Source organism: Antennarius striatus, chromosome 2 (genome assembly GCF_040054535.1).
Source record: "Antennarius striatus isolate MH-2024 chromosome 2, ASM4005453v1, whole genome shotgun sequence".
Taxonomy (NCBI): Eukaryota; Metazoa; Chordata; class Actinopteri; order Lophiiformes; family Antennariidae; genus Antennarius; species Antennarius striatus.
The window spans coordinates 14,635,514-14,650,098 of record NC_090777.1 but is presented as its reverse complement, the minus strand read 5'-3'; the positions used below and the strand labels follow the sequence as shown (position 1 = coordinate 14,650,098).

General features: G+C 41.3%; 1 pseudogene; it reads right to left on the bottom strand.

Annotated features, from left to right (window-relative positions):
• Positions 1–11,921: 11,921 nt before the first annotated feature.
• Positions 11,922–12,659, bottom strand: LOC137601627 (piggyBac transposable element-derived protein 4-like; annotated as a pseudogene).
• Positions 12,660–14,585: the final 1,926 nt, after the last annotated feature.

Genomic DNA, 14,585 nt, shown 5'->3' with positions numbered 1-14,585 from the left:
CACTAATCTGGTGTGTTATAACATTGGTATTAAGGTATCAGTTCTAAGATATAATAAAACAGCCCAAACCTTTTTCACTCCAACAGCACTGCCTGTCTATCCACTACCTTGTCTGTGTTTTCTCTCCCTGTCTCCTTTTGCTTCCCCCCTTAACTAACAGAGGTGCAGCACTTCCCTCTCTGGCTCACAATAGGAAATTCTAATAAAGGCTTACAACTTAGATACCAGAGAGGACTGGTGATGGTCACATGCACGCATTAAAATACATAAAGATTTTGCTGCAAGACTAAAACAAGCATTGACCTCATAAAAAGCTGACCACCTTTTATGGGTTAAACTATGAGAACACATTCAGACAAAGTGCAAGAGGGGTGAGAGGAGGATGGAAGAATAAGAGGAAGCAAAGAAGTTTTTTGTTTTTTTTGCAAAAACGCTTTAATCAAATTCAAACATTTTGCAATTTTACATTAAATGAAGCACTACAGTGCTTCAGAAGAAGATTTTTTGCAAAAAAACTTCAATCACATTTAGAACATTTAGAACATTTTACAATTTTTCAATAGATGAAACTTCAAAAACACTAAACACCAATAAACAAAGGGAAATACAATATAAAAATTAGTACGTTATAACAGGAAGTTTGCAAAAGTGAGGTGGTACATATGACATTTTTGTAACACCAGATGTTCCTAAAGTTATTCAAGTCTTTTGTCAATTTATAGAAACCAAATTGTAGTTTTAAGCGACATCTGATGTTACAGCAAAAAAACAGTAGCTGCTTCTTGAAAAGTATAGCTTTCAATTCTCCAAAAAAGAGTATGAAGAACAGTCAAGTCAAATAACAAAAATGAAGAAGAGGATTAGTATTAAACATTTTTTTCTGTTAAAAAAAAAGGTAATCTTGACCAGTGGGGGGCAAGCAGACTTCAGAGCATTGGATTTTACTAAATACCTGCTTAATATCAAACAAACAAAGCACCACGGGCATCATTATAGACTTAAAACATCACATATGTCTTCCAGCCTTTCTGTTGTTTAAAGAAAGTAATGCTGTTGGTTTGTCAGTTAAGATAAGAAGGCAATTAGTTTAAAAGTCTCAGTGAACTCTACAGTTTTGTCAGTGCTTTGGGCGAGGTCAGTGTGAGGAGTCAGTAAAGTTCACTTTAATATCCAGAAGGAACTCACTTCCTCGCTCCCCCCGTGTTCATTTTGAAAGCACTTTAGTCCTCCAGCTGGATAAACCTTTCTACATGACTTACTGTAATATACCATGAACTCAGGTCATAAAGAGGACCATCAGCCTAGAAAATAAATAAATGAAGCTGTGTTCAGGACTTTGTTTATAACTGCCCAAACTAACTCTAGTTCCCCCGTGTCCATTATCCCCCCCATTTCATTTACTCGTCTTCTCTCCCCACAAGTTTTTCTTAACCCTATTGCCTTTCTTTTGGGACCTCTCCTTTGTAAACTTCTTCTGTCCCCCCATCGTAAAATTGCTTTCTGCAGGTGATGATAAGGCATGACCCCTAGGTCCATGTGTGAAGACGAGATCTCGTGATTTAAGAGTGTTTATACCACTGGATCGACTTCAGAGTCAAACCATGGTTAGTTTCCATAAACCTTCTAAACCTCTGTGTGTGTGTGTGTGTGTGTGTGTGTGTGTGTGTGTGTGTGTGTGTGTGTGTGTGTGTGTGTGTGTGTGTGTGTGTGTGTGTGTGTGTGTGTGTGTGTGTGTGTGTGTGTGTGTGTGTGTGTCTGTGTGTGTGTGTGTCTGTGTGAGTGTGTGTTGCCCAAAGTAAATGTGTCTTCCCTTTGCATTTAGTGGGGAGATTCCCCATCTTTGGGGTCAAGGTATGCACATGTTTGTTGTCAAAGGACATTTAGAACATTTTCCTTACAGACCTGTTTTCATCTGAAATGCTTTTGGATGATTTACATTCCTTCATCTCTCAAATATCTTAAAGGGACAGTAAAGTTAAAATGAACCGGGTCTGTATTTCAAGTACATAAGTAAAAAAAAAAGGCTTGGTGACATTTCTATGTTTTTTGTTTGCAACGGGGACTTATAAAAATGAAATCCAGCTAGTTATAATGTCCTGTTTTGGTTTACTGTGTGTATGGAAAAGTTGATCACACTACCAATTGTAACGCTCTAGCCCGTCAATGGGATTTTCCATATTAGCATTGAGCTAGCTGCCATTCGTTACTTGTGGACTGTGTTGAATTAATAACTGTAGTTTATATCAATGTGTTTTTTATTTACGAATGTGTAAGAATCAGGACCTGACATGCTGTTTTTGAATGTTTTATTTCAGTGTCACAGATCTTCTCAGTAAAATGACCTATCACTTTTGATATTGTTTACTTTTCATGAGTGCCATAATCGCTCCATAATCTGGTCATTTAAACTTTTATACATTACCTGCAGTAGCTCCAGACATTAATTAATTATCCACTAAACCTTGGGAATTCAGAATAAATACTATGGGTTGTCTGAAAATGATCTTACCTTCAAATCTGTTTGAAAATCATCCGAGGTAAAGTGCTCATGACAGATCCTCGGATCCTTGGTCAATATTGACCCGGTTTATCCGTGCTCTCCATCTCCTTCCTAGCTTCCCAGAAGGTATTATAAAGAAGAATAGGTCCTTGTCTTTGTCTTTTCTTGCTGTTGTGTTGACACAACTATTCACCTCGCAGGTAACTATGATATTTATCGAGTTAATCACATAGTTGATGGCATTGTTTTCTATGGCTGCCAAGCTAAGTTTGTCGCCAATGATGTATGAAGCCCACGTGACCACTGGATGCGGAAGCCACTCTGGTGCAGATTTTAAGGTTTTCTGAACAAAGGGATGATGCTACCCGTATAAAATGTATTTTTTTGTCTATTTTTCATAATGATGAATAACATATGTCACTTAAAATTAAGTTTACTGTCCTTTTAAATTCAAACTGGCATAACTAACAAAGCACATGCTAATAACCCTTTTTTAAATATCGGTTTATAACATCAATTCCAGAACAGAACATCACCTGTAAAGGTTATTAACATTGGTAGAATAGACGAGCTGTGCTGGTTTTCACCAGAACTCCAGTAAGAGTTTTTTTTTCTGTGATTCACTCTGATAACATTAATTACAGTGACAAATACAATGCTGTAAGTTTCAAAATAAAAGTGTGTGTGTGTGTGTGTGTGTGTGTGTGTGTGTGTGTGTGTGTGTGTGTGTGTGTGTGTGTGTGTGTGTGTGTGTGTGTGTGTGTGAGAGAGAGAGAGAGAGAGAGAGTGCGTGTGTGTGTATATCTGTGTGTGAATGAGATCTCCCCCTCCCGACTGACAAATATCTCTGCCAACCATACAATCAGTCAAGCCTGCAGACACACAAGCAGCCGTTTTAGTTTGATGATCCAAACTGTCATCCTGAATTCTTCATGAACCTGCCACCGATAAACCGATCACAGAAGGCATGTGTGTCAAAAATGATCCAGACCAGAGTCATGTGAGTGTGTGTCGTATACATGAACACACTCACGCTAACGCATGTTGGAGAGGTAAACACGAGGAAGAATACCAATGCCGTTGTATATACAATCACACACACACACACACACACACACACACACACACACACACACACACACACACACACACACACACACACACACACACACACACACACACACTTGCTGAAGCTGGAATGGAGTACTCTGATTTGATCCGCTCATCAGGGAGTCTGCTGTCACAGTGAGGTTTCCCATGGCTGGAAAATCCATTGACGAACTGTTTTCACATCCTCCAGGACACGGACAAACACTGAGCCTCACAGATGCCCCAGCATCACTAGGCAAAATGCTCAGAACATACAATTCATGTAATTGATCATTAGTATTCAAAGAATTTGACATTAATGATTAATTTCTTTTTATTATATGATGATGTACTGCTGGCTGGATATGTGGATATCACAAGGATTTGAATATACAGTTAAAGGGTCAAACAGGTTTCTCAGATTGGGATCTTCCTCTATCTACAGTAGCTAGTTTGTTCATCTCCAGGATTGAAATTCGTCTTGAAGACAGGATCGCCCAGCCATCGGGGGTTCGAATCCCGCTCCCTCCAGAACATCCATCGGAGTGTGAGCTGACGGTGGGAGGTGTCGGCTTACCTCCCAGCCACTGCCGAGCTGCCCTTGTGCAAGGTGTTGTCCCCCCCACAAGATGCTCATTGGGGCGCGACCCCCATGCGCGACTCGTCACTCCGCCTCCCTTGTACCACTATATGTCCTCTATGTGTCTACTAATTGCACGCCTACAGGCCCCTAGTGTGTGCTGTGTTAAGGGGCCTGTAACCTGTAACCATGTGTGTAATTAATACATATATGTACATTTGTGAGTGTGAAGTGTAAAAAGAATGTCCTCAAGAGGGATAAATAAAGTACAGATTAATATTATTATTATTATTATTATTATTATTGATAAATACATTTTGAACCATACTGAACTTTTCTTTGATATGTTCGCACATGTTCCTGGCATAAAACATGAAAACAGCTAAAGTTTGTGAAGGTTCTCACAATGATTTGTGTAAATCACTAAAGTTAATCCAATCTCAAATTGCTTGTGATTAACATCTAATTCCAACAGAATTACTTACACTGATTTCAGACACAGGATATCCCAACAAATATACAGAAGTGAAACACTAAGCTGAGTATGCTCAATGTTTAAACCAGGGTGTCAAAATCATTTTCAATGAGGCCCACATCACCAAGTGGCTGTCCTCAAAGGCCAGATGTAACTAATAAATGTATGTAATGTAACTCTATGTAATGTAGAATAAATGTAAAATAAATATAACTACTCCTTAATATGTTAAATAACTGAATTTATTTCTTATTCAAGTTACAAACACTGCAGTTGCACCGAAAAAATATGTGTTGTTCTGTTATGGTGAAGTAAACATCAGAGATGCTCGCTACAAGCTGCAAGTAAGACCTACGCTAATTGATGCAGATCTCCTGAGACACGACTCTGATCCCACAGTTGGAACCCCTCCGCATCATCAGCAGGTATCTCAGGGTCGCAGGTGTTTCGCCCCTTAACCTGAACACCTCTCCTGAGTGGGGCAGCAAAGACTGACCAGCCTTCACTAGCAGAAGGGTTCCACCTGTGGACTCTTTCCATCCACAGCCGGCGGGGGGGGGGGGGCAACTTTGCAAGGCAGGGGCGTCACTCCCTGAGCCAGGTCCGTCTGAACGAGGCCGCATACCCTGACACCTCTCCTGAGTGGGGCATCAACGGCTGACTAACCTGTACCAGCAGAAGGGTTCCAACAGTGGGCTCTTTTCATCCACAGCCATCTTGAGCTGGACTACGCTGCTGCAGTAATGTCCCTGATGGCTCTCTTCAGCTGAATGGGATCCAGCCCAACCTTCCGCAGGAAGCAGTTTACCGATTTATAACATAAATCCTTTTAATTTGTCAGGTTAGGAAACCCACAGAACTACATTAATCAAGGATCAAACTATCCAAGCGAATAAAGAAAAATAACATCAAGGACAAGTTAGGACATTAACTTTGTTAAAAACTTTTTGTCAAAGTTAAAATGGGCTTAATTACTGTAATATGGGAAATGTAGTTTTTGTCAAAGCACATTTTTGACCTATTTATTTTTAGACACTCTGACCTTTTTTACTCTCGCGGGCCACATAAAATGATGTGGCGGGCCCAAGTCGGCCCCTGGGCCTTGAGTTTGGCACATGTGGTCTAAACTTTAAAAATCAAGTTAACCAAAAGAGTGAGTGCGGTCAGTGGAGACATGTGTGGGGGAAAAAAATATAAGAAATAAATTAAATGGTTATATTTATCCAGTGATGCGTATTATAACGTTATTTTCTATTCAACATACATCACCAACTTTAGGTTATTTTTACTCAAAATTGCTTAATTTTCACATTTACTGCTGAAATACTAAGAAGAGACCTGCGGTAAATCTAATTATGAGATCAGTGCCTCACCAGTCATGAACCTCACCGCACGTCACTGAAGCAAACTATGTGGTGACTAATTTTAATTTGGGAAAGAGATTCACAGAAAGTGCTTTGTTAATTTTGATAATAAATTACAACAACTATTAGATCAAGTAGTTTTTTACGTATAAATGTATGAATCATGCAAAATCTGTCAAAGCAGGGGGATGCCCACCTTGCATCCTTTTTAGTTTTCTGTCTTTATCGTTGTTTTGTTACCACAATTGCTATGTTGGGAGATTGTTGGGTCGCTCTAGTATACAAAGTAGCTAGATAGGATGATCTTTTTGGGAACTTACTTTAGATAATTTTTTATAGACATAATGGGACAGATAACTTTACCCTTGTACATAATAACAGGAGGTGTCTAGAGTGCAAGATGACAGACGTTTAGATGAAAATTTCCCACCGAGTCAGGCTCCCATTCACTCAGTATCAGCAGAGCGGCTAAAGGTTATACATTGTAATGACATTTGAGAATCACCTTTAGGAACAGAGTCAAATTCCTAGAGGAACTTGAGTGACTTCAAAACCTCAAGAATAACAAATTTCAAAGTTGTTACAATATTTGCCTTTAAACTCTCTCTTGTATATATACAACACGGGACATGGTGCGATACCTCCCAAGAGTTTATTTATGTATGGGAGGAGCAGGATGGTCTCATAGTTGAATTTGTATCCCTGGATGCAAATTCAACTAGATCAGGCCTCTCCTCAGGGCCATCCAATCCCTGTACGCCCAAAGTGAGAGCTGCGCTCGGGTTCTCGGCAGTAAGTCGACTTGTTCCGAGTACCTGTTGGTCTTTGCCAGGGCTGAGCTTTATCACCAATTCTGTTCGTGATTTTCATGGACAGGATATTGAGGCGTAGTCGTGGTGAGGAGGGGTTACAGTTTGGTGGCCTGAGGATTGCATCGCTGCTTTTTGCAGATGATGTGGTCCTGTTTGCGTCATCAGCCAGTGACCTGCAGCACTCACTGGTCTGGTTTACAGCAGAGTGGGAAGCGGCGTGGATGAGAATCAGCACCTCCAAATCTGAGGCCATGGTCCTCAGTAGGAAGCTGGTGGACTGCCTTCTCCGAGTGGGGAATGAGGTCCTTCCACAAGTGAAGGAGTTTAAGTATCTTGGGGTCCTGTTCATGAGTGAGGGAACAATGGAGCGTGAGATTGGACGGAGAATTGGGGCAGCAGGAGCAATATTGGGGCAGCAGGAGCAGTATTGCAGTCACTTTACCGCACTCTTGTCACAAAGAGGGAGCTAAGCTGAGAGGCAAAGCTCTCTATCTACCGTTCATTCTTCATTCCTACCCTCACCTATGGTCATGAGCGATGAGTTATGACTGAAAGAACGAGATCATGGTTAAAGGCGGCGGAAATGGGCTTTCTCAGGTGGATAGCTGGTGTCTCCTTTAGAGATAAGGTGAGAAACACTGCTGTTGCGAGGGGCTCAGAGCCGCTGCTCTTTCGCGTGGAAAGGAGTCAGCTGAGGTGGTTTGGGCATCTGGTGCGGATACCTCCGGGGCGCCTCCCTAGGGAGGTGTTTCTGGCACATCCACCTGGGAGGAGACCTCGGGGTAGACCCAGGTCCAGGTGGAGGAATTATATCTCAACACTGGCCTGGGAACCTCTTGGGATCTCCCAATCAGAGGTGGTGGATGTGGCCGGGGAAAGGGAAGTTTTTTTTCAGAGACCAGTAGCAGGAGAAGCTACATACTGTATCTTGTGTTTACCTGAAATAGGAATGGTGACAACATCATTTGAAGGCAAGGCAATGAAATGAGAATCAAAATTTTTAAGTATTTAAGTATTTAATTTGGAGTCAAAGAGGACTATAAGGGTGCAAGGTAGGGTAACCAAAAGGAAAATAGACAAACGAAGGAAAAATTCCACAAGGGAAGAAAACAGCGATGAAGTTGGAGGGAAGAGTGAAAAGAAAGGAGGACAGTGCTCTGGGAACAGCAACTGCTTCAGAGGTGATAAATGTTGTTTTGACACATGTGTATCCACAGGCCCAGAGGTCGCAGTTTAACAGAAGGAACAAAGGTCAGTCTGAAGTCTGGGTCAAGTCAAATATGATTCCCTAATTGGCAGGCATGGAAACTAAATTTATGGGCCAGTGTGGGTGAATATTAGAAGCATGCCATGAACACATATCATTAAAATGAGCTCAGTCGTTGTAATGAAGTATGATGATGAAGACATACTCTGGTGCGAAGGGAACACCGTCTATATATGGAGAATACCTGTGTGTGCATTTCTGTGTGTGTGTGTGTGTGTGTGTGTGTGTGTGTGTGTGTGTGTGTGTGTGTGTGTGTGTGTGTGTGTGTGTGTGCATATGATGTAGACAATAAGGTGCTGGCATGGCATTGTATTATGCCTTAAAGAGACAACAATTAATAAGTCAGTGAATTGCCTGTTGGAAGCCCACCACAAAGACACACACCCACAAACATACACACACACACACACACACACACACACACACACACACACACACACACACACACACACACACACACACACACACACACACACACACACACACACACACACACAGTTAATAACTCTGGAAATCTATTTACAAATATAAATAAACTATAATATATGAACACATCAGACAGATTACTGAAACTGTAGACAACCAGACAGACTAACTGGTTAAACATATCAGGATTCGATGAATGTAATATATTTTTCTTAATGGTTTTTGTGCTGTTGACTTGTATTTCAGTCCAAGGCCAATATCAATATGCTCCTATTAATCCTCTTCTTTTCCTTTCGGCTTTTCCCTTCAGAGGTCGCCACAGCGAATCAATTGCCTCCATCTAAACCTGTCCTTTGCATCCTCTTCTCTCACACCAACTACCTTCATGTCCTCTTTCACTACATCCATAAACCTCCTCTTTGGTCTTCCTCTAGGTCTCCTGCCTGGCAGTTCAAAACTCAGCATCCTTCTACCAATATATTCACTATCTCTCCTCTGGCCATGTCGAAACCATCTCAGTCTGGCCTCTCTGACTTTATCTCCAAAACCTCTAACATGTGCTGTCCCTCTGATGTACTCATTCCTGATCCTATAATCATGGTCACTCCCAGAAAGAACCTCAGCATCTTCATCTCTGTTACCTCCAGCTCTGTCTCCTGTCTTTTCCTCAGTGACACTGTCTCTAGATCAAACAACATCGCTGGTCTCACCACAGTTTTGTAAACCTTTCCTTTCATTTTAGCTGAAACTCTTCTATCACACATCACACCTGACACTTTACTCCACCCGTTCCATCCTGCCTGTACACGCTTCTTATATACAAAATATCAGGTTTTACAGTACTTTGAACCATCTACAGTGGCAACAGTTTTTCCCTGTGTTGTGACGTTGCCTTGGAACACAGTTTGGGCAGGAAACCAGTTGGACAAATGAGATGGTTAAGATTCAAGCTCTAATTCTGTGGTTCTTAACCTTGTTGGGGGTACCAAACCCTGCCAGTTTCAAATGCTCACTCACCGAACCCTTCTTTAGTAAAAAAGACAAAACAACAACAACAAAAAAACATTGTTTTTTTTTTTCAAATTTAAGACATAAGTATATGTTTTACTGGTGTATTAATGAATTGTGCATTAATATCACCTTTTTCAAAGAACAAAACCAAGACAGTGCATGAACTCATAAGAAATTACCTACCTTCAAATCAGTGTGACTTCTGCTGTTGTTATTGAGAGACCACTTCAGATATGTGTGGCTTCACCTTGGCAAGTGCTATTCTTGTGTCATTTTCACTGCAAAGTCTGTTTCTTTTGTTTTCCATGCAGCTTATGGAAGTATTTCTTTATTTTCGCCAGTGCCAGACTACAGTTGCTCAACTTGACATTACAAATCATGCAGACCAGACTCCCATCATGTTCCGTTATACAGTACATTTAAATTCACGTTGCACATATTTGTCCGACCTTTTTCTTTTTTTTTGCTCAACATAGTTACTATGAATTAAAATATTAAGAAAGCAATCAGATGACGTACCATCATGACAGGCATAAATCAACTACTGAGTGTGCAAAATTCCATGTAGCACAGGTAGGCTAATCGATGTAGCGTGATCACCTGCAGCCAGTGATGGCTAAGGGCGGTGTGTCATTACGAATTGACACAATGTGTCAAATGATTTGTCTTGAACTCCATCTCCACCGAACCCCTGAGACCGACTCACTGAATCCCTAGGTTAAGAATCCCATGTTAAGAAAAACTGCTCTAATTTAATCTAATTCATATATATATATATATATATATATATATATATATATATATATATATATATATATATATATATATATATATATATATATATATATATATATATACACATACATAAAATATAAAACAATCAAAAACATATCCCCTGTATTCAAGTTGTGAAATGAGAGGAAGGACAGTTTAAAGTCATTTACAGCAGCGATGCTGCATTCAGGAAGACCTGTCCTGACAATAAATCTCAGGAGGCTTTTACTCTGGGTGACCCATGCTATAGCACTTAACAAAGAAATTCAGAAAAAAACAGATGGCACGAATCCAATACAAAAATGCAGGGATAGGAGGGCTGATCTCATCCTGATCTAATACTAAGTTTGTTGGAGGAGATATTTGGACAGAGATACATGAAGGCATTCAAAATTTAAGTTTTTACATCAGGTCAGCTCTCCTAAATGAAATGATACACACCCAGAAAACATGGCTGAATAGTTATAGTTATACAGTAGTTCCGCTTCCCACAAGTGGAACTATTGTAATAGATACTCGGACATTTATGGATTTCTCATGTTGGAGGAGTTTAAATTCTAAAACCATATTTGTACTCTATAATCCACAATGTCCCACTTTTTTTGGAATAACCAATAGAAATTTACAAGACCAGCTTGGAGAACAAACATTAACTCCTTAAGATAATGAACCTTTTTAACAATTCCAGGTGTTCATATTATAGACTGATATTTATTAACCTTTATAAATACTGTGGACATAAACATTTTAATCTTCTGCAGGTCATAGATGTGTCTGCATCTCCAGGCAACCTCCAGGATGTGAAGGGGAAAAATTATTACTGGAAATTACCCTTATAGAAGTTATATTTACCATGACATGCCGTGACAATGAAGTCATCTTAATTGTGTTAAAGAGGGTGGCTCAGAGCTCTCCAATGATTTTTATGTTTACCAGATGGTGTATTCTTTATCCTTTCACAGGCACTGACTGCTGCAATGAAAAATCCCTTTAATCTAGAGTCAAATGTTTAATAATAATAATAATAATAATAATAATAATAATAATGTAAACCTTTGTCAGTGCAATCAAATCACATTTAATCAAAGGACAAAAATGAGTTCAAATTCTTGGAGCAACTGTTTACGGTTAAATGTTTTGACTTCAATCCAATTTGACCACTTGCTTCATCAGATTGCTCTTACATAATATATGTAAATATACATTAAAAGATGGGATTACAACTACTGACTGCAACCCTCGCATCCACCCAACATGTGTTGAAATACTCACAGCAAACGACTCAAGCAAGAGACAACAATGCATCTGTAAAGTGAGTAGATACAAGGGACAAGGGAATTTCCGAGCTCCTCAAGAAACATTCTCCGCTTGGCTTTTTTGGTTGAGTTCCACCCTTGGTGGATGTGGCTCCACAACACAAATGCATTACATGCAGACACATTAAGCATTTTGTAAAACACAACCATTAGCCATCTCCCGGTCATTCGATGGCAAGTGTAGGTGGTAGTCAGCTTGTCACTCCTCCTTTGTTCTTGTTGTAGTCAAGGATAATTGTAGGCTTTTTATCACTTCCTGATGACACAGCTGCATCTTTGTGAAGAGTAGAGAAGTTCTTGTCCAAGGTCAAAGCTGGTAAAAAAATATGTCACCAATGATATTGTGACCCTGCAGTCCAGTAGTCATATCAACGACCACACATTTTCCTAGGTTCTTCTCAGAGATGCCACTTGCAGCTTTGCCAATGTAATTCTGTAGGTTCCAGGCATGGCTGTTTTTGGCATCGCAGGCTGCCCAGATTTTTATGCCGTACTTCCCTGGCTTACTGGGTATGTATTGCTTGGAAAGGGAGAAGACGCTCATCCACTGTCACCTCTGGCCCTGGGTTGAACATCAGCGGAAGGAGCTGCACCCATTTCTGTTATCCCTGATGGGGGCAAGCTTGTCAGATCTTGCTCTGGTATCCCTGTTGTCAAATCTGAGGACTCATGATATCATTCGAAAGGTCTGAAATGACGTTGTTGCCCGGAAAATATTTCTGCCTGTCGATGCATCCCAGAGACTATCAGTGGCCTCATTGCAAGATCTGTACACTCCAGCAAGAAGAAGAACATCATTATAAGCATCAAGGCATTCCTCATCCATGTCTTTCCACATGTCGCCATGGACTTTTTTCCCTTCAAGGTTTGTCATAGCAATTATGACTCTTTTTATTGACAATGGCATAAATAGCTCAAAACATGTTTTGATATCACTGACTCTTGTCACAGCAAACCTTGTGATTCCAGGGGTCTTTTCAATGACATTTTCAGCAGCTGCCCTGCCATGTACATCATGAGGTACTGAGCTCCAAAGTCTTTCCATTTTTGGACTTGAATTTTGCAGCAGGAGCAGCTTCAGCACCAGTCACCTCCTCATCAGACTCACCAGATGTGTCAGTGTCTTCTGGATGATGCTCAACATCGTTTTCCTCCTCAGTAGCCTGCTCCTCTGCATCACTATGCTGCTCATTGTCGTCTCTCTCATTTTCAACAAAAACATCGTCCAAAACTTGGCTTACTGTAAATCTTCTTCTCATCTTTGCATGCTGCAAATTGGAGATGTGCACTCTGCAAGTGAAATGAGTGAGTGGATATGCCAGGACTTTATTTCTTTTTTTTCTGGGCAGGTACACTGGAAACAAAAATCCAAAATGAGAATCCACTAAAGCTCACATGACTAGGAGAGGAGCAGGCTGTCTGACAGTGCACTTATGATTTCAGTTTTGGCTCTAATTATTGCTTTATAAGCTTATTTTATAACTGGGTTGAGACCAACCCTAACACCTCAAAGGTAACAATTTCAACCAGAGCATTTTCTAATTTTGTGAGAAAAATTTTTTTGGATATTGTTTTGTTGAAATACAGGTTTCATGACAAAGTCAAAAAGCCTTGATGCAATAAACACATTTTTGTGGTAGTTTTATGAATTTAAAAGATGTTTTATGTTGCCCCAAACTCCGCCACGCCTTTAGTGAACATTCGGTTGCATTTTTCTCGGTCATTTTGCCCTCAGCTCGGACTTCAGGGGATAATTCTGCGCAAAAGATCTGTGCTTTGTTTCACAGTGGCGCTTTATGATCCATCCATCCATCTTCCACCGCTTATCTGGAATCGGGTCGCGGGGGCAGCAGCTTCAACAGGGAGCCCCAAACTTCCCTTTCCCGGGCCACATCCACCAGCTCTGACTGGGGGATCCCAAGGCGTTCCCAGGCCAGTGTTGAGATATAATCCCTCCACCTGGTCCTGGGTCTGCCCTGAGGTCTCCTCCCAGGTGGACGTGCCAGAAACACCTCCCTAGGGAGGCGTCCCAGAGGCATCCGCACCAGATGCCCAAACCACCTCAACTGACTCCTTTCTCCTTTCCACGCGAAGGAGCTCTACTCTGAGCCCCTCGCGAACAGCAGTGTTTCTCACCTTATCTCTAAGGGAGACACCAGCTATCCGCCTGAGAAAGCCCATTTCAGCGGCTTGTATCCACGATCTCGTTCTTTCAGTCATGACCCATCGCTCATGACCATAGGTGAGGGTAGGAAACGAACATTGAACGGTAGATGGAGAGCTTTGCCTCTCGGCTTAGCTCCCTCTTTGTGACAACAGTGCGGTAAAGCGACTGCAATACCGCTCCTGCTGCCCCAATTCTCCGTCCAATCTCACGCTCCATTGTTCCCTCACTCGTGAACAGGACCCCAAGATACTTAAACTCCTTCATGATATTACTCTTAATTCATGCTACATGTTCAGACCATATGAGGTAAAATGGTTTTTAACTGCCTGACGGAGGAATAAACATAAATTTCATCCACTCATTATTAACCAGCAGTTTTCCTCGTTAACCTCGCTTTGTTTGGAGCTATGCTGTCTCCCTTCTTCTGTGCTCCGCTGTGGTGGTAAACTCACAGTGCTAGCGGCCGTGAGCTGTTTCACTTTCTGGTGCACTGACAGCGCACCCTTGTGGGGTGGTATCTGTGTGTCATCCTCAAGCTCGGGTCCTCTACCAGAGGCCTGGGAGTCTGAGGGTTCTGCGCAGTATCTTAGCTGTTCCTAGGACTGCGCTCTTCTGGACTGAGGCTTCAGATGTTGTTCCAGGAATCTGCTGGAGCCACTCTTCCAGTTTGGGGGTCACTGCCCCAAGTGCTCCTACTACCACGGGGACCACATTAACCTTTACCTTCCACATCTGTTCCAGCTGTTCTTTCAACCCTTGATATTTCTCAATCTTTTCATGTTCCTTCTTCCTGATGTTGGCGTC